General features: G+C 42.8%; 1 long non-coding RNA gene across 2 annotated transcripts in view; it reads right to left on the bottom strand.

Annotated features, from left to right (window-relative positions):
• LOC146194200 (uncharacterized) overlaps nucleotides 1-22,302 on the bottom strand; it is a 290,048-nt gene that overhangs the window by 23,341 nt on the left and 244,405 nt on the right. The window lies entirely within an intron of this gene.

Genomic DNA, 22,302 nt, shown 5'->3' with positions numbered 1-22,302 from the left:
ACAAACACAGCCTGCTGCGCGAAATACATACTACACATCCCTGTCCAGACCTGGCTGAACAAGCTCGTCCTCTCCTCGGTCACTATAACAAATTTCTGAATAAAGTATTTTCTTTCCCTGAACACACCAAAGGAATCATTAACATCACAGTTTGTGTACCTTATAGAGACTAAACAATCAACATCAAAACATCAACGGAATATCGGGAACGGAGCCCGATGTGGCCGAAGTCAACTGACTGCGAAGCACAGGAGTGACTGTCACCGTGGCTTGCACGAGGAGTCCGTGGTGGAGGGTCGTGTGTCGGATCTCGTTTCCCGCACTGCAATTGCCAACTCTTGCATAGTAGCTGCCACCTGCCTTACTGCAAGTGCAAACGTTCCTCTGTCGGCAGACACAGTAGTGTAGCCTTCATGATCTTGTATTTTCTTTTAAACAAAAGAACAGCAGACCACATCCTCCCACTCGTCGCTTTTGCCATCGATAGTAAACACTGTTTGACAACGCTGACACTCTTCAGTAAGCTGATTCACGCTGACACTCTTCAGTAAGTCGATTTTCATGTCTAACGGTTTCACCACGCTGATCACTGCAGGTTCGTAGCCTTCATTGTTTTCAATCGGATTTTTCCAGCTGCTCACGACATCCGCACAGGACCTCGATTTTAGGCGACGCACGAAAAATAGCAACTAGCCGAGGAATCAGCTGTTTTCTGGCAAGCCGCCATGTGCACTCTTTGACGCCATCAGCGTGCCCTCGCGGAGACAAAACGTTACTGAGGAGCGAATTTAATTGCAATTCCTAAAACACATCTCCTTATGCTTGATGTAGTTAGTTGTAAATGCAGTTCCTCAGTAGAATAAATATTTATTAATTTTATTTACTGCGCATTAACTGCGCCGTTTCATAAAAACTTAGGAGACGGTCCCTCGTCGACCTCGGCTAACGTTGCGACAAATGTGTAGCAGTAGGCACGACCGCGGAACGGGGACCTCAGGGGCGGAGTCATGCTACGAGTCACTGGCAATTGGTCGATGCCGTAATCCGTCACGATTGACGTCTTAAGGTCACGTGAAAGCCACGTCAATTTGACGTCACGCTCTACAACTTGAGAGCGAAATTGAGAGCGTTCCCCTCCAGTAAAACGCTGCTGCCACGCACAAAATACGTCATCCTACGTCATCATAAACTAAGCAAAAGAAAAAATGTGCGCAACAGCAAGTGAAGCCTTTATAATACTAATTTATAACTTAAAATTGTGGCTTAAAATAAGTTATTGTTCATTTTCTTAATAATTTTAACTTATGTGTATCGGCGGCGTTGGCATGGCGTTGGCGCGTTGGTCATAGCGTTGGTCGCGCACTTGTACTCATGGCTTATTTCCCATGCCTATTTCAGTCGAAGCGTTTCGCGTACTCATGTATCAAATAGTCCTTGCTAATCTCCTTGCTAATCTAGGAGGATTTGAGAAATCCGCGCTTGGTTGCTACAATCAAGTGCGGAGTTTGGACGCGCTTGATTTTGCAGACGAAGTTTTTCTCGTGTAGTGCAATTTCTAGCTTCGCTCTGGGCTTCGGGTTCGGCTGTGCATTGTGCGCTTCATTCGACGCAAGGGAATTAGGCTCCCCGTGGGCTGCTTATCTCGTTGTTCTGCCGAAGGTATTCCGCCTTCAAATACGCAGTTGGTGCAGTGTTCTGTTCCATAGCTCTAAGGCTGTACGTTATGGCACTGCATTTATTTACCTCCGAATTCCTTTTTGCGGTCAGCTAGGCTACGCGTTCGCAATTAATAATTCAGTGTTTAATGTAACTGATAGAGACAGGAAATACAGGCTGTATGGCCGGTTAATATCGCTTGTCAGAAAGAAACTGCAGGCAGCAACAGCTGGTGAATATTCGAGGTTACTTTGGTCGCCTTTGGTACTTATATGAAACTATATATGTATGACCGCGAACTGGGTTTGCATTATGGCTCAGCAGTGTGGCTGATCAATCTGTAAGCCAGAAAAAACGGTACATATAATGCAAACTCCTGTTTTTGGAAGGTTCAGTTGTACTGAGTGTGCCCTAGCTGTATCTGAATTAACTCAGCAGTTTTCGTGGAGCCTCCCCGCCCATACTTCTATAGTTTCCATCTTTCAGAGATTTGTTCAAGTCAGTGCAGTGGCATCGTCTTTTGACTTGTTATTATGTGAAAGTTGCGATATGGGCAGTATGGTATGTTTTTCATCGAGACACTGGCCCAGTCCAGAAAAAAAATTATGATTTTCAATTGAGGTTTGCAGTTGCAAAATTTCTAAATATGCTTTTGGCACAGACTCGAAGCACGTGCCAGTTTGAATAAATTGAACATTCCAATTAGGCAGTTCAGCTAAGGCTTCCAGTTTTGATGCTTATTTTGCTGGCACTGACCTGAAATGGCAGCTTCAAGCGGGCGACAGGCAAGCATGCATTATGACACATAGACCATAGGAACACAAACGCAAGTGTTCTTTTACTGGACACAATTCAAGTACACGCTCGCCAAGTTACATGTTAAGCGATTTCTACAACAACGTGCATCATGTCATACACGTGTTGGCTTCTTTAGTGAACTATACCTGGTGTCGAGTACGCGTAGCCGTTTCCTTGGCGAACTCGGGCACCGTTCTCATCGCAGATGGGAATGACGCGAGTTTCCACTTCGTCTAGCGTAACCCACAAGCCGTCGTCTGCTTCCATATCGGCTGCTTGCACGGCCTGCACGACTTTGGCACTGACCGCTCAGGAGGTGCGCAGATTTCCTGAACTTTTCGTGAACTAGGCCTGCACGACGTCTGCACTTTTCCTCGCTCTTTTCGTAAGCGGAAACGGTCGGTTTGGGTGTCCCTCGGACCCTCCGTTTTTGTTCGAGGTTCAGGCAGCGTGTTGTGTGCCTTCGATTGCGCGCAGTGGATCCGTGGCCGTGATCCGTGGCCTTCAAACAGTTTGGGGCAGGGGCAGTGGCGGTTTTCTGTCTTTTTGCAAGTAGATCTTCGTTGCCGAGCTGCTATCCTTATGGCGTCTGCTTCTCAAAAGCCCGGGAAACGACAGGCCTTATCTCTGGAAACAAAGGAGCGCATAATCAAGGACGTGGAAAGTGGTGTGACGAAAGCTTCGGTTGCCAGGAAGTATGGTGTCGCTGACACAACAGTTTCCGCAATCTGGAAGAACCGTGACAACATACGGAAGCAGTTAGAAAAAGACTGCGCGTCTCTGGCAAGAAAAAGGATTCGTACGCCTAAGTATGAAGACGTTGATGAGGCCTTGTTTAGGTGGTTCCGCGAAGTGCGAGCACAGAACGTCCCAGTAAGTGGCCCGATTCTCCAAGCGAAGGCTAGGAACTTCGCGCACCTATTTGGACATGACGGCTTCAATCCACTGAATGGATGGATTCAGCGATTTAAAGATCGCCATGGGATTAGCTGCAGGGTGATTTCGGGCGAAAGTGGAGAGGTCAACGACGCCTGCATTCAAGCGTGGTTCGACATTCATCTTGAGACGCTACTCTCAGCGTACGTGCACAATGCCGATGAGGCTGGTGTGTGCTATAACATGCTTCCCAACCGAACCCTCGCATTGAAAGGCGGCCCTTGCTCCGGCCGCAAGGTGTCAAAGGAGCGTGTCACTGTTTTGTTTTGTGCTAACATGGATGGATCCGACAAGCGGCGCTTGCTCGTGATAGGAAAATCGAAGAGGCCCCGATGTTTCAAAAAAAGGGAGCATCTTCCGGTGACATACGAGGCAAATTCGAAGGCCTGGATGACCCGAGAATTGTTTAGCAAATGGCTGAAGAAGTTTGACGACGACATGGTCTCAGCAAAACGAAGAGTCGTTTTATTGCTTGATAACTGCACTGCTCACAATGTTGAACCAAAACTGAGTGCAGTGAGCCTGAAATTTCTGCCGGCAAACACCACTGCGAAGAGCCAGCCTCTTGATCAAGGCGTGATTGCTACGGTGAAAGCCCTCCCAGGTGGAAATTTTCTGCTGGTTTCTTGCTGGAAGCTGCTGGTTTGTGCTGGAACCAGCAGGTAGCCTGCTGGATTTTTGCTGGTTGTACTGGTTCCAGCAGGGTGCTTGCTGGTTTTCCACTGGTCCCAGCAGGCGACCTGCTGGTTTTCCACTGGTCCCAGCAGGCGACCTGCTGGCTGTGCTGGTTCCAGCAGTGAGCGTCTGCTGGTCTCAGCAGGCAACCTGCTGGCTTTGCTGGTTCCAGCAGGGTGCTTGCTGGTTTTCTTTGCTGGTTTTAGAATTTTGCTGGTTCCCTCCTGGAATGCTACTGGAACCAGCAAGTAACCCACCCAAGTTTACAAACGCATGTAATGGAGTTCATTTACGCACGTGAGAACTTGTTGCATTGCCCTATCGCGAGCTCATTCATTCTACAAAAACGTAGCACGGAAAGTATATACCCGTTTTTACACCATGTTTCCGCTCCGTGATCAAAATATCACCGTAGCTGCGAAAGACACCTTTTTAAAGAAGCTATGCTTTTTTTTTTTTTCGGCCGGTAGCCGCAGTGTTATACCGCTATGAGCTATTGCAAACATCAAAGATGCAAAAAATGTTATCTGATCTTTACGAATTTGTTTATCACGGCGTAATGCACGAGGCTGTTACTGCTGTCACCATTATCTGCTAGCGTAGCAGACGATGCGCCTTCGAACGATCTGGTGCAACGATCAGAGCAGAGCGAATACAATTACGTGTAAGATGGTATACAAATAGTAATATTAGCACAATTTGAAATATTTAAGGAGTATTTTTTCGTAACGTGACAAACGCGCATTTTCAGCGCTTACGACACTATCGTAACCAGTCTCCGGTTGACGCTCAACAAGCCAAAAGAAGCCGTTCCGAAGTTTAGACATTTACGTAGTGAGCTGTTCTGTGTTGGCTCGTGTTTGCGAATGCAGGAGTGTTTTGTGCTTTTTACAATATTTAAACGTCGTCGTCAGTATGAATTATTTAAGGCATTTTACCTGAAACATCTACGTAAGTTTGAACCGGTCAAGGTGGTGTAACAACTTCTGTCAAGACTGAGAAATGTGATGTGACATCTGCAAGGCCTAGGACCTGCGTGTGTTTGGTAAGTAAAAAAGTGCATCTCATTTCTTTTTTTTTTTTTTTGTAGTCCTCGCGTTGTGTAACGTTTAGTGGATTTGCGAGAGCTTATTATAGGCACGGAGGAAAAGAACAGTGAAGCAAGCGGGAACTGTGACTCAAGCGCGCACCACTGCCAGCGCAGTTCGGCAGTGATGAGATCCGCTTACTAGTCGAGTGACTAGTAATTGACTAGTAAGTGAGGTGGTAATTTTGTCGTCCCTAGTTTAAAATAGGCCATATCATTTTGCCGAAGTATCATTGGTGCTATTTTCGGCAAGTAAAATATCTTTGTCGCCCGATTGTTTTTCGCATTGTACGAACAATGGTGAACAGCCAAGGATTCAAAGAACGTCTAATCGCAAGTTAACACACTGTGCAAGTTAACACACATTCGATACGGTTCGTTGCAAATAGACTAACTAGACTGTCTTTCCATGCCAATCCATTTGCAGGGTATGGGTGTATGACGAGTGGCATACCAAACAAGGTTAAAAGAATATGCCGCTAAACAGTCATGTCTGGCTAGCAATGGGTATACCTCTGACATCTCTGATTTAATTTAAAGGAGCGAACAGTCTACGACTCCAATGTAAACGTTGGGTATAATTTTTTTTTTTAGGGTTGTTGTTATTAACAAGAATGAGTCTCATGATGATTTTGGGAGAAATAATATTGCATGAAAAGCGGCATTGTTTTTCTTTCCACATTTCATTTAATATTCTTTCTCCCTAAATCATCTTAACACTCATTCTTATCAACATCGACAACAAACCTAAAAAGAAAAATTATCCCCAATGTTTACCTTGGACTTCTAGACTGTTTGCTCCTTTAAATTGTATCATAACGAGCCCCTCATTTCATCTAACCTTTCTGGCAATACCACACCAGTTGTTACGTTGCATCTGCCTAAAGCAATGCAGACACTTTCCTAGGAGTGGCGTTCTCATGGTTGAATGAATGAAACGCCATGGGTGCGTGTGGGCATTGGTGCAGCCTGCACAGGCACATGCAAAAGCTAGCCATCCACACATTAGTAGAAGCGCTGCTCATTGAAAATTTTCTCTAAACGTGGTTTGCATCACACTTGACCAGTTCTCATGTGGATTTGCACCAAATATGTGGTTCTTGGGTAGATGCTTTCAATTTCCATTATTCATATTTTATGTGCTGTAGCATGGTTTTGGTAGCATATTTTTCTGGTCTGTTTTTTTTCATGCAGCTACCTTCATGGCACCATCCGAGCTGGAGCTGGAGCACACCTGCTGCAGTACCACAGTCTCGAAGGGAAAATGTGTCCATGCAGATTGCAGAATTTATATGGGCATGGAAAATAAAATTAAACTATGAGTCATGACTGAAACCTCTGCTGTTGCCATTATTTTCTTTGTGCAGTCCAAGGCAGTCGCTGCACCAAATTCTCGTAGGCTGACAAGCCCCCAGAGAACCAATCCACCAAATTCTGACTATATGCAGCCCTCGGTTGAAACCTAGCAGCCAATGGTTCCAATAGCTGCTGGTCCCAGTGGCTGCTGGTCCCAGCAGCTACTGGTCCCAGCAGCTACTGGTTCCAGCAGTGCTGGGTTATTAGCACATTCCCAGCAGCTGCTGGGAATGTGCTAATAACCCAGCACTGCTGGAACCAGCAGGATCCCAGCAGGAAACCAGCAGAAAATTTTCACCTAACGCATGTGTGAGCGCGTGGTTTCAAATTTGCAACGACCGGAAGCTGTTAAAGTTGATGTGCGCGGAGCCATTGACATGATAGCAGCGTCTTGGTGGCAAAAAAGACGCTGCTATCATGTCAATGGCTCCGCGCACATCAACTTTAACAGCTTCCGGTCGTTGCAAATTTGAAACCACGCGCTCACACATGCGTTAGGTGAAAATTTTCTGCTGGTTTCCTGCTGGGATCCTGCTGGTTCCAGCAGTGCTGGGTTATTAGCACATTCCCAGCAGCTGCTGGAACCAGCAGCTGCTGGTTCCAGCAGCTGCTGGGAATGTGCTAATAACCCAGCACTGCTGGAACCAGCAGGATCCCAGCAGGAAACCAGCAGAAAATTTTCACCTAACGCATGTGTGAGCGCGTGGTTTCAAATTTGCAACGACCGGAAGCTGTTAAAGTTGATGTGCGCGGAGCCATTGACATGATAGCAGCGTCTTGGTGGCAAGTGAAACCCACAACAATCAAGAGGTGTTTTTAGAAGGCTGGGTTCGTGCGCGATGCCGGAGCTTCGGATAACGGAGCTCCGGACGCCGATCGGAGCTGCGATGTCGGTGACGAGGCCGTCGATGCGAACGAAGTGTGGTCCGATCTTGTGGGAAATCACTTTGTGGATGCATCCGACACGTTCAAAAGCTACGTCGACGAGGATGAAAACGTGTCCGACATCATTGAGGAGGCAACCACCGACGAGGCAATCGTTGCGGCAGTGCGTTGTGCTGCAGAGAACGCACCGGATGAGTCGGACGATGAGTCGGATAATGAGGATGAGGACACGCCAGAAGTCTCGTGCAAGGGCGCAATAGAATGCTTAGGTAAAGTAAAAGCCTACTGCACGAGGAACGACTTCAGCGATGAGGTGTTGAAATGCCTCAGCTCGGTGGAAAACGAGCTAATCCGTAACGCCGTGAAGAGGCAGCGGCAGGCAAAAATTACGGCTTTTTTTCCCAACTGCTTATAATGTGCCCCAAAAAGCGATGCTTTAGCATACCCTGTGTAGCGCGACGGCGAAGGTTTGCGCGACCGCCTTCGCGGAACTTGTCACGTGTTGATAACAAGCGCATACGCAATTCCGTGGCGGCGGTCGCTTTGATTTCCGCGATCGTACTGCACGCGGAATGCTAGAACTTATAAGCGGCCAGAAGATTAGTGTATTGAATTTTGTTCAGTGATTAAAGGAACGTTTTTGAAAGGAAAGCTATCCATCTGGTGTGTATTGTTACCTGAAAAAAAAAAAAAAAAATTTTGGTTACAGTGCGGTACCGCTTATAGTGCGGATTTTCGCGGACCCCGTGACCTACGTTATATGCGGTCTACACTTACCATGTGGATTGTATATAGACATACGCACATCAAATGAAAAAAAAAAAACAAGTTATCTATAGGCGGCAAAATGGAACTGCAGTTTCACTTCACTAGCTGTACCATGCATGTTCTGCAGCATACAGTTTTACTGATTCTGACAGAATGTATATGATAATATCGATAGTATTAATTGGTAACTCATGGATGCATTTAGAAACACTGAGCTTTGTTCACCACTTGATGCAGCATATAACTACAGTAGAACCCCGTTGTAATAAACTCGGATATAGTAAAGTGAAACTGAAGTCCATCTTGCATAGACAGCTGTACTTTTTCCCCCCTTTATGTAAAGATAGTTTTGGTAAAAATCGGTTATAGTAAAGTGGGCCTGGCCGCGGCGACGACTCCCAAGATATGACATTGACGCCCGCGTACTACCTAAAATCACGGGGAAAAGATATATATATATATATATATATATTTGTATTTCGAGACAAAAATAACACCGTGTCCTTTCAAGTGGCTTTACCACCAGACTTAGCACTATTCAGAAGAAGCCTACTTTACAAAGACCTTGGAGCCGTGAGGGAAAGCACGCAGCGCGTAGGATAAAAAAGGAAAAAGCTGTCTACAAACATGGAAAGGAAGCGGCGCGGTCCGTTCAGAGAGTAAAAGTGTACCAAGAAATAGTTAAGGGGAAGAAACGGGCGAACATTCCCAGCACTGTGCAGCAGAAAGCATGAGGCAGCGGTGGCAAGAAGTGAAGGTGCAGCGTGTGTAGTTTTGCAGCGTTTTATATGTTCTGTATGCTGATGATAAAAGCTTTTTCTTACTGATTCGTCCATATATAAGTAACCTATTAAAAAGAGGAAACATTGTTCTTCAGTCACGGTTAAGATCAAATGGACTTGTTAAAATTGTCAATAGTAAGGCATCTCTTTTGACTTTTAAACTTTAAAGCAACTTTATCAATGCCCATTTTATTTACCTTAAAAATTAATAACAGAATAGAAATTATCTACAGCTTTAAATCGCTGGGCGTCATTTTTGATGCACATACAGAAGGAACAGAACAGATTACATATATTGCAAAAAGAGTGCCACAGTCTGTTGGTGTCCTTTGCAGATGTCTCAGAATTTTCTCCAAATCTAAAGTTGATAATCTACAACACAATATTTGAATCTTATCTTAACTATTGTCATTTGGTCTGGGCCACTACATCAAGCACTAACATTAATAAGTTACTAATGCTTCAAAAGAAAGTCATTAGATTAATTGTCGGGGACAGTTATACAGCTCATAACAGCAGATTTGTTTTCCTAAATATAAGATTATTTGCATTAATGTCCTCTCTAAATACCAGCTAGTATATTATCTGAGGTTCTCTTCTCCCACAGCAGCTGCTTTTCTTGTGTCCCTCGCTAAATTAAAACCAAAAGAGAAATATATCTTCACCCGATGCACTGCATGATAAATTGGTTCTGCCACCCTTAAGAATAAATTATGCAAGACACTGCAGGCACTAAAGTAGTTCTCATTGCCTCATTTAATTGGTAAATAAATATACTTCCAGGGTAAATGATTTCTTTTCCCCATCTCTGAGGGCACTGAAGTTGCATTTTGTCGTGAGTATGGTTGATGTACACCAACATTATTATTCCATTATATATATATATATATATACATATTGCCGTGTAATTCATCAGCTTTGTTTGCAAGCTCCCTTGTATGCCATTTTATTGTTTATGTTGCTTTTGCACTGGGTCACTTATACTTTCAAGCTACAGAGTGGTGGCTTTTTCGTCTGCGGTCGCTGAGTCGCAACCATTCTCCGAGCAGAATTTAAGGTACGTGTGGCGTCGAGGGTCCGTCGAAGGGACACATGGTGCAATGTGGTTGAAATTCAAAACTAGTTGAAAGTGCTCAGCAGCACTCACTGTTGTGTCAGCTATAGGCACAGTGGTGCCTTACACTTGCCGTCACGGGCGAAAAGGGGGGGAGGGGGAGGAGAGACAGGTGGAAATGTTTATGGCGTGAACATTACCAACTGCAAGCTGCTGTGGTCAAGTGTAAAATATATAATGTTCATTCATTCATTCATTTTATGGATAAGGAGACATGAAGCAGTAATCTACTGCTTTTGAGTACTGCAATTCCTTTATTTATATTTGCAGTCTTCTGAAAGTGAAGCTTCCAGTACAGCATGTGGAAAATATTATTTAAAATATAAGACTGAAGAGAAACAAGCCATATATATCTCCTGCTTGCTAACTTCACCTTGAAAATAAACTGACATCTGATGTACAGACCAAATGGCTAGCCAATTGAACTGAATTGAGCATAGAACTTGCTACAGCAAACAGCTCATGGTTACATTTAATGAAAACTCAAGTCCCAGTTCGTCTTCTGCAGACAACTGTAATTTTTTCACTTTTATAGTAAATACATTTTTGACAAAAATTTGAAGTGCGTCTGGCCGCGCCGACGTACTTCCCATGAATTAAAATATACCTATAGAAACGCAAAAGCAAAAACCAAAGTTTTTTAAACTCTTTACCACTAGGCTCAGCAGCTCTGATAAGCAGATATAGTAAAGAAATTTGCTGGTCCGAGTGACTTTACTAATTAAGGGGTTTTACTAGTACTTATTCAACCTGAATTAATGCTTTCAGGGCCTGCATTATACGAGCTCAGTCAAAAAAGACCAATTGGATATTTTCAACTGTAACCATTTAATTTTCCAACTGGAACCAATGGTGTTTTTTGACACTTAACCCATTGCAGCCAATAGGTGAGACCAACTGCACTCAGTGGGTCCAATGGGAATGTGCCAATGGTATGTATATACAATGGGTCACACTCATTGCATACAATGGGTCCAACAGAACATACCGAATGGGACAAAAGGTAGACTGACTTACAATTTGCATGGAAACATGCTTGATGGATATCAAGGAGTACAGGCAAGCATACGTCTCGCATAAGAAATGCAATACTGTACACAGATGCATTATATAACACAAGATTCCATACACCCAGCAAACATACTTCTTAATTCCTACTCTCATGCTGGGGTCAGTCTTGCCATTCGAGTGTAGCTATTTCATTTAATTTTGTAGGCGCAGCGATAGTAAGAGGAAGAATTGTGTTTTACAGGTTAAGCTACTGATAGTCATATATCCAAACCAACTCGTCCAGTTTTCTGTCTTCCAGAAGTTAACTGCTGATTGTTGTTATTTTGAATATTGTGTTTGTTTTCTTTGTGAAATATGGAAATGTTCCCATGGATACACCCAGTGCAGTTGGCCAACCCAATTGGACTCAGATGGTAATTGTCTCACTGTGTGCATTTGGGTTTGATAAAATGGGCTAACCATTTGGTAAAGATTAATTTAACCGAGTAATCATTTGGAACATATATGAACTGATTAATACTATAGTTATGCACAGATGGCACTCTATAGACTACTTTGCACAAGTAGTTGCAGGATCCAAGTGACCTATCAAATTGGAACCTACTGGAATGAGATTTTCAAATGGAATCAAGTGTTCCAAATAGACTTTCCAGTGGGTTCCTATGAATTCCAACTGGAACCCATTGAGCCCAATTGGGCTGCCTACTTGAAAGGAAAATTCCAATTGGAAAAAAATTGAGTGCATCAGTACGATTGACATTCCAGGGGGTTCCAATGTTTTTTCTCTTTTTTTTTTTTTACTGGGGCCACTTTAACTCCCTCTTTGCCATCGCACAGATGAATCGTAAGTGTATCATACTTTCTTGTGGTACACTAGCTTCGACTTTGACATTTGTTAGCACTACATGTTTACAGAATTTTCAACCTCTAGTTGCTTATTTCATCTGGAAGTTTTCTAAATGACATGAAATAAGGAAAAGTTTTGGTCATATATAAAAGATGAAAGAATATTTTCCAAGGGCCTTGAAAAGGTTATTCTAAGCCACCTCGACATAGTCAAGCACAATATTTTATCAAAATCTTGGCATGGCTTTCGAAAGGGCAGGTCGATCCACCCTTCTATGGTTAAAACATTAAGGCTGACATATTCACTTTTGGCATTTTTGTTTTATTTATTATGCCATGTGACTCTTAATAAATTAGATTGTTATCAAAATCTTGGCATGGCTTTCGAAAGGGCAGGTCGATCCACCCTTCTATGGTTAAAACATTAAGGCTGACATATTCACTTTTGGCATTTTTGTTTTATTTATTATGCCATGTGACTCTTAATAAATTAGATTGTTATCAAAATCTTGGCATGGCTTTCGAAAGGGCAGGTCGATCCACCCTTCTATGGTTAAAACATTAAGGCTGACATATTCACTTTTGGCATTTTTGTTTTATTTATTATGTCATGTGACTCTTAATAAATTAGATTGTTATAGTGTCCATGCTCTTTTGCAATCATATCTAACCGGCTGAACTCGGTACATTCACATCAATGGCTATCATTCTAATTTGCTATGCCAGGTGAAAACCTTAACTGGTCTAACTGGTTAAAGGAACAAATTTCCAGTTAATCGCACTTAAATTACAGTTGGGGATCCATTGTTATCCAACTGGGATGAACTAGAAATTTGTTCCTTAAGCCAGTTAGAGGGAATTTGCACCTATGTTTCACAAGTCAGCATTCTTGGGCTGTTCTTAAATCTAATTTATACATAAATGATCTCATGCATCAACATTTGTTTGTTTTTTAGCTCAACTAATAAACTTGATATGTTTGAAATGGCTAACGGCTAGTGCACTGTAAAAACTATTTGAACTACCAAATAAACAGCCTAAAAATTGATGAAACTAAAATCGAAGGGATTTTATTTGCTCCTAAAAACAGACATGTTTCCCCAAGACTCAATTTACAATTAAGAAGTCATGAAATAAACGTTGTGATACAGCATAAAATCCTAGGTGTATATTCTCAAGTCAGCTGACATGGGATAGTCATATTGAGCAGGTACTATCCAAAAAACTCTTGTTGTAGGTATGCCCTCTTTCAGACCCAGAATCAAGTTTACCATGTCATATTCTGTTCCCACCTTAACTATTGCACGCTGGTATGGAAGGCAACTACTAAAAAAAAGACATCAGTGCACTTCTGCCTCTAGAAAAAAAAAAAAGCCGTTTGTTTCATAAACAATTACTGTCAAGCTTCAACAGAGCTAACGATTCAGCATCAAATTGTCTATCTATATTATTTCTTTATAATTTATTATTACCATCTTTTTATCATTTGCACTTTAATGTCAGCAATTTAATAACCCAATAAGGGGCAACTTTGTTTTAATATTTTGTACCTGTGAAAAAGGGATGATTTGACATTGCCAAACTAATTACCTCCTTTAGTCTTTTAACTTGTACAGTGCTGGTTCTACTAAATAAACTGTATTTTTCCAATATCAACCTTGTGAGTGACAAAGTTTTGTGTTTAATATTTCTAGAGGGGCCTGTGTTTTCTATTTTACTGTGCATTGCATGGTACCTTGTTCACTGAACCTATAAATGTGAATTTCGTGTGCATTTTGCTATGTTATTTTAGGAATAGTAATGTTGCATATTGTCGGTACTTTGGTTCATCTTTCATTTAATGCATGCACTCAGAAAAGGCTGAATTTCTTCATTAGAAACTTCTTGTTTGAACTTTTGATAATTCTGTCACTGCAGCCTCCCTTACCTCGTCCTAAACTGTCTCTGCAGTTTTTTGTCCGAGAGTTCATAAATGAAATGTTCAGCATAAATTAGATGAATTGAATTAAAATAATTTGAATTACAGCTGGGCTTTTGAACGGGAAATCACTTCTTTCCAGCTGGAAACCATATATATTCCTGCCAGAATGACAGTTTCAGGCTGGATTATTGAACTACCTATCCATGTGAAAAGTATTTTTGTTTCCAGATGGAAAATTTACATCTCCAGTCAAACAGCTAAACAATTTTTAGCTAGAGTGACTCCAACAAGTCATATAGTGACATATATATGATCCTGCACAACACTAAACAACATATACAACTCGGTGCACTCGCGTCGATACCATGCATGGAGCCAAGCATACAATAACTAGGCCATAATTAAGATGTGCTATATAGTACTTGGTTTTATATGCTAGTGTACTGACTGTGTTTGTGTGATATTATGTAGATATGTTAACGTAATGCTTAATGTCAGACCAGGTGATTCATATGAGTGAGTGAAAATGAGTAGCCAGAGCCCTCTGCTTTATTGTTTATGTAAATAGAAAAAAAAAGGGTGCCCCACGGGGTAGTGATGAATGGGTAGTAAGCAAACCTTTCTAACAAAATACTATATCTGTGCATGTGCTCTGTTGCAGGCAGAATTTAAGAGATTTAGTTGCAAAGTGCTGTTAGTTAAAAATGTCTTCGCGGTAAGAGACAGGGAGAAAATTCTGCAACCCACTGCTTCAAGTATATTTTTATTATGTTGTTTTACAGTTATTATTGAAAAAGTGCATAACGATGTAGAGAAGGGATTTTGCTTTGTAATGTTAAATAATGTTTATAATATCGGGTCTTGAATATTTGGGGGCTGGGATTTAAAAAATTCCTATGCAAAATCTACTACCCCATTCGAGCTGAAATAACGTTCACAAAGTAGCAAAATATCGTCTATGTTATGTGATAAGGGATTCAACATCGGTACTTGCCTAGATTATCCGAAATCGAGAAAAAACTGCTCTCGGCGGCGTGCACAATTTTCGCAGAAGACAGTCGAAAAGCTATTTTAACATGATGCGCCATCTGTCGAGCAGTGAGACAAGCTCCATCCCGGCCGTCGGCGCGCTTGCCTCGCTGCCCGACAGATGACGCACCATGGTAAAATAGCTTTTCAACTCGCTTCTGCGAAAATTGTGCACGCCGCCGAGAGCAGTTTTTTCTCGATTTCGGAAAATCTAGGCAAGTACCGATGTTGAATCACTTATCACATAACATAGACGATATTTTGCTGCTTTGTGAACGTTATTTCAGCTCGAATGGTGTAGTAGATTTTGCATAGGAATGGTTTTAATCCCAGCCCCCAAATATTCAAAACCCTGTACAACATAATGATATTCTTTGATAATTTATAACAACATAATAGTTATAACATTGAAAAGATCAGATAATTACTTATGTAACACAAACAATAATACAACTTACACAATAGTTTTATTATTCTAATGTTGCTACCAGCTGAATAATTATTTGGCAATTGCTGATTTGCTTCTTGTTCATTGTTTATTGGCATAGATGAAGCATGTATCTATGAGCGGAAACAGGTCTTGTCATCACCTTTGCATGCGGTTCACTCTGCGGAGCAAGCACTTTACATTAACATGACCAACATATGTGCAGCAATCCCGTCCTTTGAGCTAAATTGTAGAATATATTTGTAGCAAAAGTTATAAATTTTCAACATGGATCTTTTTTATTACATTAACCAATTCCTATCACTGCTTTGCCGGCTTCCGCCCACGATGCAGCATGACAGCCAGTGAAGAGGATATCGGGTACTTTTTTGTAAAAAAATATCATAATGGGTGGGCTTTACAGCAACATAAGTTGACATGCAGAGAAGCCCCCTGTTTGTATACTGAAGACGTCCTTGCATTCCATCATTCTACAGTGTTCCTTTTTCTTTTCTCTTTCAAAAACAGCGTACCTGAAAAATCATTGAGATGGGGCAGTAAGTAAATATTTTCCAGCGCTGAAAAATTCGGCAGATATAATATGTGCCGCGTGACTATCGTTCAACCCGCATGCATTAAATAAAGATTTTAGTTTTTTATTATTATTTTGCGTAATCACCACAGCTCGTTTCGTAATATATTCAACCAGCTGTTACGCCCAAATGCGAGCACCCTGTTCTTTCTGTGGTACATATGTCCCACTTGTAATATATGTGGCACATATGATAACAGGCCGCGCGCACTACCGCGACCCTAGTGTGATTCGCATTTCATATAACCCAGAATTGCTTACACGGAAGCTCTACGGATAATATATAGCTACGCTTCGGCGTCGTTTGGTCGGATGTCCTGTTCACTGCAATTCTCTGAGACACTCGAAGTTGTATACTATCTCGTGTATGGTGTCGTGTCTCCCAGGCCGCGTCGTCTGCCATCTCAGCTGCAGCCATGGATGGTATAACAGAATCGGCAGGCGAAATCTAAAACACACCATCTATGCGGACCTTTATAGAGCCTGAAATTTAATTTTTAAGTGCAATATTTTCATTTGCGGTTGCTTTCTTTTTCTTTTTTTTTGTCAACAAATGGTACAGTGCGGCACTGCTGCAAGCTACTTTCACTGCGGGACGTATTACAAATGGCGGCGCACTGTAGTTATAGTATAGTGCCTAGAATATACTGGCTAGTGTGCCGACCGCGGCCTCCTGGGTGGCGCCGCCAGCGATGAATGCCGGCGGCCGCCGCCAGGGGCGCTGCAAACTGGGTGGGTACCTGTCACGACGCCCGCAGCCTACCGCGCTCTCGCAACACCGGCAAGAGGTCTAGGCGCGCGCTGCATTTCTTTGCTTTCGTCAAGTTGGTAACAGACCACAGTTCTACTGGAGGCAGCTGACTACCAGTTTAAAGGTTTGTTTTGAACTTAGACTAGAATTTTGCGGCATATTCAATCATCGCCGCTTCGGTGTAACTTCGAGTTTTGAACATCCCCGGTGCTCACAAAGTAAAAACGGAATATGTACCCGGGCGACGGTAGCACCATAGGCTTTTATTGGTGTAATGTCATTTTGGTAGCTTTTTCCTAACAAAATGTAAGGATCATATGTGTACATGTGTTTTACCTACACTAATTCAACTGAAATAGATCAGTAATAGATTTATTTGTAATTGGTGGTTCTCAATGTGTACTCTACATTTGCTGACAAGCAAATACGTGCAGTTTAGTCATAGCGTGTGTGTGTGTGTGTGTGTGTGTGTGTGTGTGTGTGTGTGTGTGTGTGTGTGTGTGTGTGTGTGTGTGTGTGTGTGTGTGTGTGTGTGTGTGTGTGTGTGTGTGTGTGTGTGTGTGTGTGTGTGTGTGTGTGTGTGTGTGTGTGAATAATGCAGGAAATAACAATACAAGACTTGTTTTTATTGCTACAATAACAAGACGCAGACAGTTGGATGCAGAGCATGAAGGGGAGCATTTACTGGCAGCGGCGCTGTTTAAGAAACCTTTGTCGTTGCCTTCGAGCTTCCCTCTCTTTGTTTAGCCCCTTGACAAAAAAACGAAACCTTAAGAGAACATAAAATTTTACAACTGCAGTGAGAATTGCCTTTTCATGCTCTGGACAGCCAAGTTCAGGAAAAGACACCTGCTGTAGCTGGGTCAAGAATTCAACTAAACTTCCTTCATGGAGTTCGTTTTTACTAAAAAACGTTGTAAAGGCATCCTCCATGGCCTTTACAGCAGTTAACAAGCTCTGGCTAGGGTACACCAGGCCCCCATTATCAAAATGAGCAGTAAAGTATGAAGAAGCATCGGCACCAGCTTCTGCTTTGCTGACGCAAAGATAGTCTGCACACCGTGGACAGCAGCTCCTGGCAATCATCTTTCTTGCCACATAGCCTGTAGTATAATAAATTAGAGCACTATTGCTCTTTTTTTCTGTGTATGATTCATGGTCACTGCTAGACACGATTACTTCAACAACGTCATGAGCTTCGCTGAGATTTCCGTGGTCAAGTAGGTCATCTATTTTCTCTGAGAGAAAACTGCTCGTTGTTTCACACAGCTCATTTGGGTTTAGCAGTGCTTTGATCACCTCTGGGGTGCAATTTCCTCCTCTAGGCGGTTTCGCCAGGTTGTAGAACGCTAGTAGATTCACAGTCACGAGAAACTGTGAAACGGTGGGGTGGTCGTTGCATCCCGACGACTGCCTAATTATCCCAAAAAGGTTTTCAATTTTATCCTGGCTTAATCGGGACGTAAGCAGATATTTGAACCCCACAGCCGACGTCAGGAACGACAACAAGTCAAGTGTGCTCTTGATCGTCACTCTTAATCCTGCCGATGTGTTTTCCGTAAGGAAGCCACCGCCAGCTGGTTTCGCATGCTGCTCCCATTCCTGCAGATACTCTAAGAAGCCTTTGATATATTGTTCGTTCGGACTATTAGGCTTGAGTGCCTTCTCGCTTGTTCGCGAAGTCATTATACGAATCAGACGGTTCATACCTTGCACGAAATCTACTGTCGGCTGCAATATCCCATATGAAGACTGAATTTGTTCTTTGTAAATGAAAAGTCCTTTGATGACTTGGTCACCAAACAGCTGAAAAGCGATGTCAACTTTCATTTTTTCAAAGCTGTTCGGCTTGATGTGTGCATTTGTTATGCTTGGCATCACCTTGAGGGTCACATTTTCCCGATCCACTTCGAAAGCTGCTTGTATGATGCCGCAGTGAACATGTCCAGCTGGTGTGAGGTATCCTTTTGCAACAAACCCGTTTCTGACATTCTTAATCAAATGTGGAAAGTCTGAGAAAAAATACAGCTTTCTCTTTTGATCTACTGGGTGCTTGGTGCTATTTCGGACGTGGCTTGTAGAACCTGGGAAAAAATCAAATAAATCCAAAATGATAAAATCTGGTATTATTCCATCGCCACATTTTAAACAATGCAAACCTAAAGCTTCAAAATAGCAAAACACTGTAAAAGAGCAATTTTGTATCTTGCGTGAAATTACATTCTTGCTCTTACCCTGTATTCCAAAAAGCCGCCACATTCCTCTATTCCAGCTAGCGCCGTCACATGTTATGGAATCCACGAAGAGGCCAGCTTTTTCCGCAAGGACAGTGGCTTCCAAGATAATTTTCGCCAAGGTCGGGGCTTTAACATTTCCCTTTGAGGCAAAAACCCCTAGGATCTGAGTCCAGTTTCCTGCAGAAAGGCAGAAGTTATCGCTCACAGATATGTGCGTATGTTTATATATTTAAGGTTGCGATATAACGAAGAAAGAAAAAGTTATTGAAAAGAGCACATCTTCGATGGAAGACCGTCTGGTTAGGGTTGAAGTACTGGCTACAACCAAAATTTATTAGGAGCTGACGCGTTTCGAGGCCACCTTCGTCTCTAGGAAGTGAACATATTCGATAGAAGTTTGGTTGAGAAAGCAAGAGTTTAAATCAAGTAAAAATGCGAACCAAGTATACCTTAGGCTGAAAAATCGTCAACCTAAAGAAAACACACCCAAGGCTCGGCGTCGTACCAATTGCTGAATTAAATGAAGAATTTTAAGAAAATAATGAAAAAGCCCAACCCTGTTAGGATAACGTACCGCAACCGAAGCACGGTGCTAAGCAATAGAAGCACAAAATTGACTTTAATGGAGGTAGTTGTTGCGGTGTAGACTATCGAATCCTCGCAGGAGCTTCAATTGTGTCATATGACACATTCGAGACACGGGGAATGATAATCGCCCTGTGGAACCACTCGCGATTTTCACTTCACACACCCACGCTTTGCGTTCAGTGGCCCGGCGGTTAAATATACTCGCTGCAAATCACCCGAAGTCATATAACCGAATGGCGCGGACAAACAGGCTTTGAGACTTTTTTTTTTTTTTTCAAGAAGTTGCTTGGAGGAGCCAGCGGCCTTGGTTCGCCGTTGTTGCAAAGTGACACAGGCCATTCACATATATGCAGAGGGGAGCCTTCTTGAAACTATAAATTGTAGTACACTATATATCTTTGCATCGGCGGGCGGGAAGGATGACGCCTCTTTACTGGGTCGTTGGAAACCGGTTTTTCAAAAGTCCAGAGAGGAGGCTTTTCGAATCTCCCTCGCCCGATAAAAAGGCCTATACGATAACCTGGAAACGCTGCAGATGACATCAGTGGGGAAAAGAAGAACATTTCCTGTTGGCGCCGCATCTGAAGAAACAAAACAACTCGGACGCGAAAACATGGGCTCTTAATTTTGGTTGGTGACAATATTTCAAAGCATTAAACACACCTTACCAGTAAATGGCTGAAACAGCAAAACCATGCCATGGTCTGCCAGCACATTCTTCTGGTCGGCAGGTGTATGATCGCCGAGGTCAACAAAGCCTTCGATGTCGCCTTAATTGAAAAAGAAACCCAGAAGGAACACTGCTTAATGTCCAAACATATTTCAACACAGTTCAGAATATATATATATACTTTCTTTTATCACCTTTTTTCGCGCCAGAACGAGCTCCAGGAATATTCCAGTGTATTCTTTTATCACTTCTCTAGATCTATGTTGGGGAGTGGCAAATCGTTCCTACTTTTGTTAGCAGAAATTCAGCCTAGTTTTTGTTCAGTGAACTGACGTTTGTATCGCTCACGCACGCTGACCGCCCCTGAAATGTAGACAGACATAAAAGCCTCCTTTCCGGCTGTTTGTGGGCGCATACCTGTAATCATGTGTAGACATGCTTAGCAAAACTCCTCATTTTCCGTATATGGCACAGAGCATTCCAAGAATCTAATAAAAACTTTACTCACCAACTGACTTCACACTTAGGTTCTCCGATAGCTTTAATTCGTCAATGATGAGGCCACCATGACGACTGTAAACATCCATGGTCTTCGTCTTTTCGTTTAAGGCATTGAAGACTTTAGCGCTGAGGCCAAAACCACCTTTGAAACGCTTCAGGTACTTTTGAAGGCAAGTTCGCCCTGGTAGGACCATAATGGCTTCTCTTCGGAGGTGCTCATATAACTTCGGACTTCGCATCCTCATCAACATACATTCTAGAATCCATTCGTCGTCGTATCGCATGCCTTTATGCGACTTTCGTCGTGCAGCCAGGAAACAATTTTTTACAGCCAGCTGTTGCTTTGTGGGAAGGGACTTAATTTTGCTGTCAAATGTTTTTTCACAAAGAGCCTCATTTTGTTCTTTCATGTGAGCCATTTGCATCATTGCGCCTGCCAACTTTTTCTTGGTCCTTGATAGAATTCGAGATATGTTCTTTGATTCTTTCTTTTCATCAGACTTCCTCGCAATTTCACTTTCCCTTCTCTTTTGTCTGCATGCTTGGTTTTGAGCCAGAATTCTCAGGTACTTGCAGAAAGCACAGGACTCTCCATCGGATTTTACTGATAGCAAACACTTCTCAGAAAAAATCATGCCCCTGTAGGAAGTGTACTTTCCAGAAGCAGGCTTTATGCCGCATCCACCACAAAGAGCTGTCAATGAAACTTCCTCGATCAAGGATTCGGCCTCTTCGCATGTAATGACAATTTGTTCTGACTTCTTTCTTCCCCTCAGGTAAACCGTTGCCACTGATTGTCCATCAGGTGAAGGTCTTTCAAACACTACCATTTTTTCCGTGAAAATGATGGCGAAATTATTTTCTTCGGCTTCACAGTAGGCGTAAGCCAATGATTCCGCGGAAAACGTTGGTACTCTCATCCAAGTTATTGGAATAGATATGTTGAGGAATGGGTGCATGCTCTCGCTGGTAATTGGAGGGGGTTGTTCAGCAGCAGCAGCGCTTGCTACTTCAGGACTACAAAGTTTGGAGCAATTTTCATTCATTTCACCTCCATTGGCGGGCCGAGACTCTTCAAGGATCACTGGTTCGGCACTCCCAATGGCTGAACTCAACTTGGAGGTTTCTGGCTCACCACGCCTGCAACGCTTTGCTGGAGGCTCTTTCTCGCACAGATTTCTACTTTTCCTTTTTGCTGGCGATTTGCGCGCAAGATGTTTAGGGTAATCCGGGAATATAGTAGGTATGGCGTCGGGCTTCAGACGTGGTTTATCGCGGGGAAGCTCATTTGTAACGCCGTTCACGGTGACACGGAACACGCGCTCAATATAGTCGCTCTCAAAATGTTTCTCGCACACCACAGCCATTGACGATAACTTTCTGTCTTTTCTTTTGATGCGGCGTTCCCATTCTGCGAGCCGCGTAGCATCAGATGGTGCAGTAAACATTGAAACTCTCTCCTTGTTCGACCGGAGACCGCTTTTGCAGAAAGGCACGAAGCAAGCCTTCTCTTTGAACTGCCGCTTTGGTTTCGACATATTTCCGTGCAGACAAAACTACAATCAAGAACTCATTTTGTTCTTCGTAGATATGATGAAAAAAAAAAAAAAAACAGCGCCCAAAGGCGCACACAGCGCACGTACACAGCGCACGCACACAGCGCACGCACACA

The sequence above is a fragment of the Amblyomma maculatum genome, chromosome 3 (assembly GCF_055883805.1).
Source record: "Amblyomma maculatum isolate TAMU_Amacu chromosome 3, ASM5588380v1, whole genome shotgun sequence".
NCBI lineage: Eukaryota > Metazoa > Arthropoda > Arachnida > Ixodida > Ixodidae > Amblyomma > Amblyomma maculatum.
This window is presented reverse-complemented; position numbering and strand designations above follow the sequence as displayed.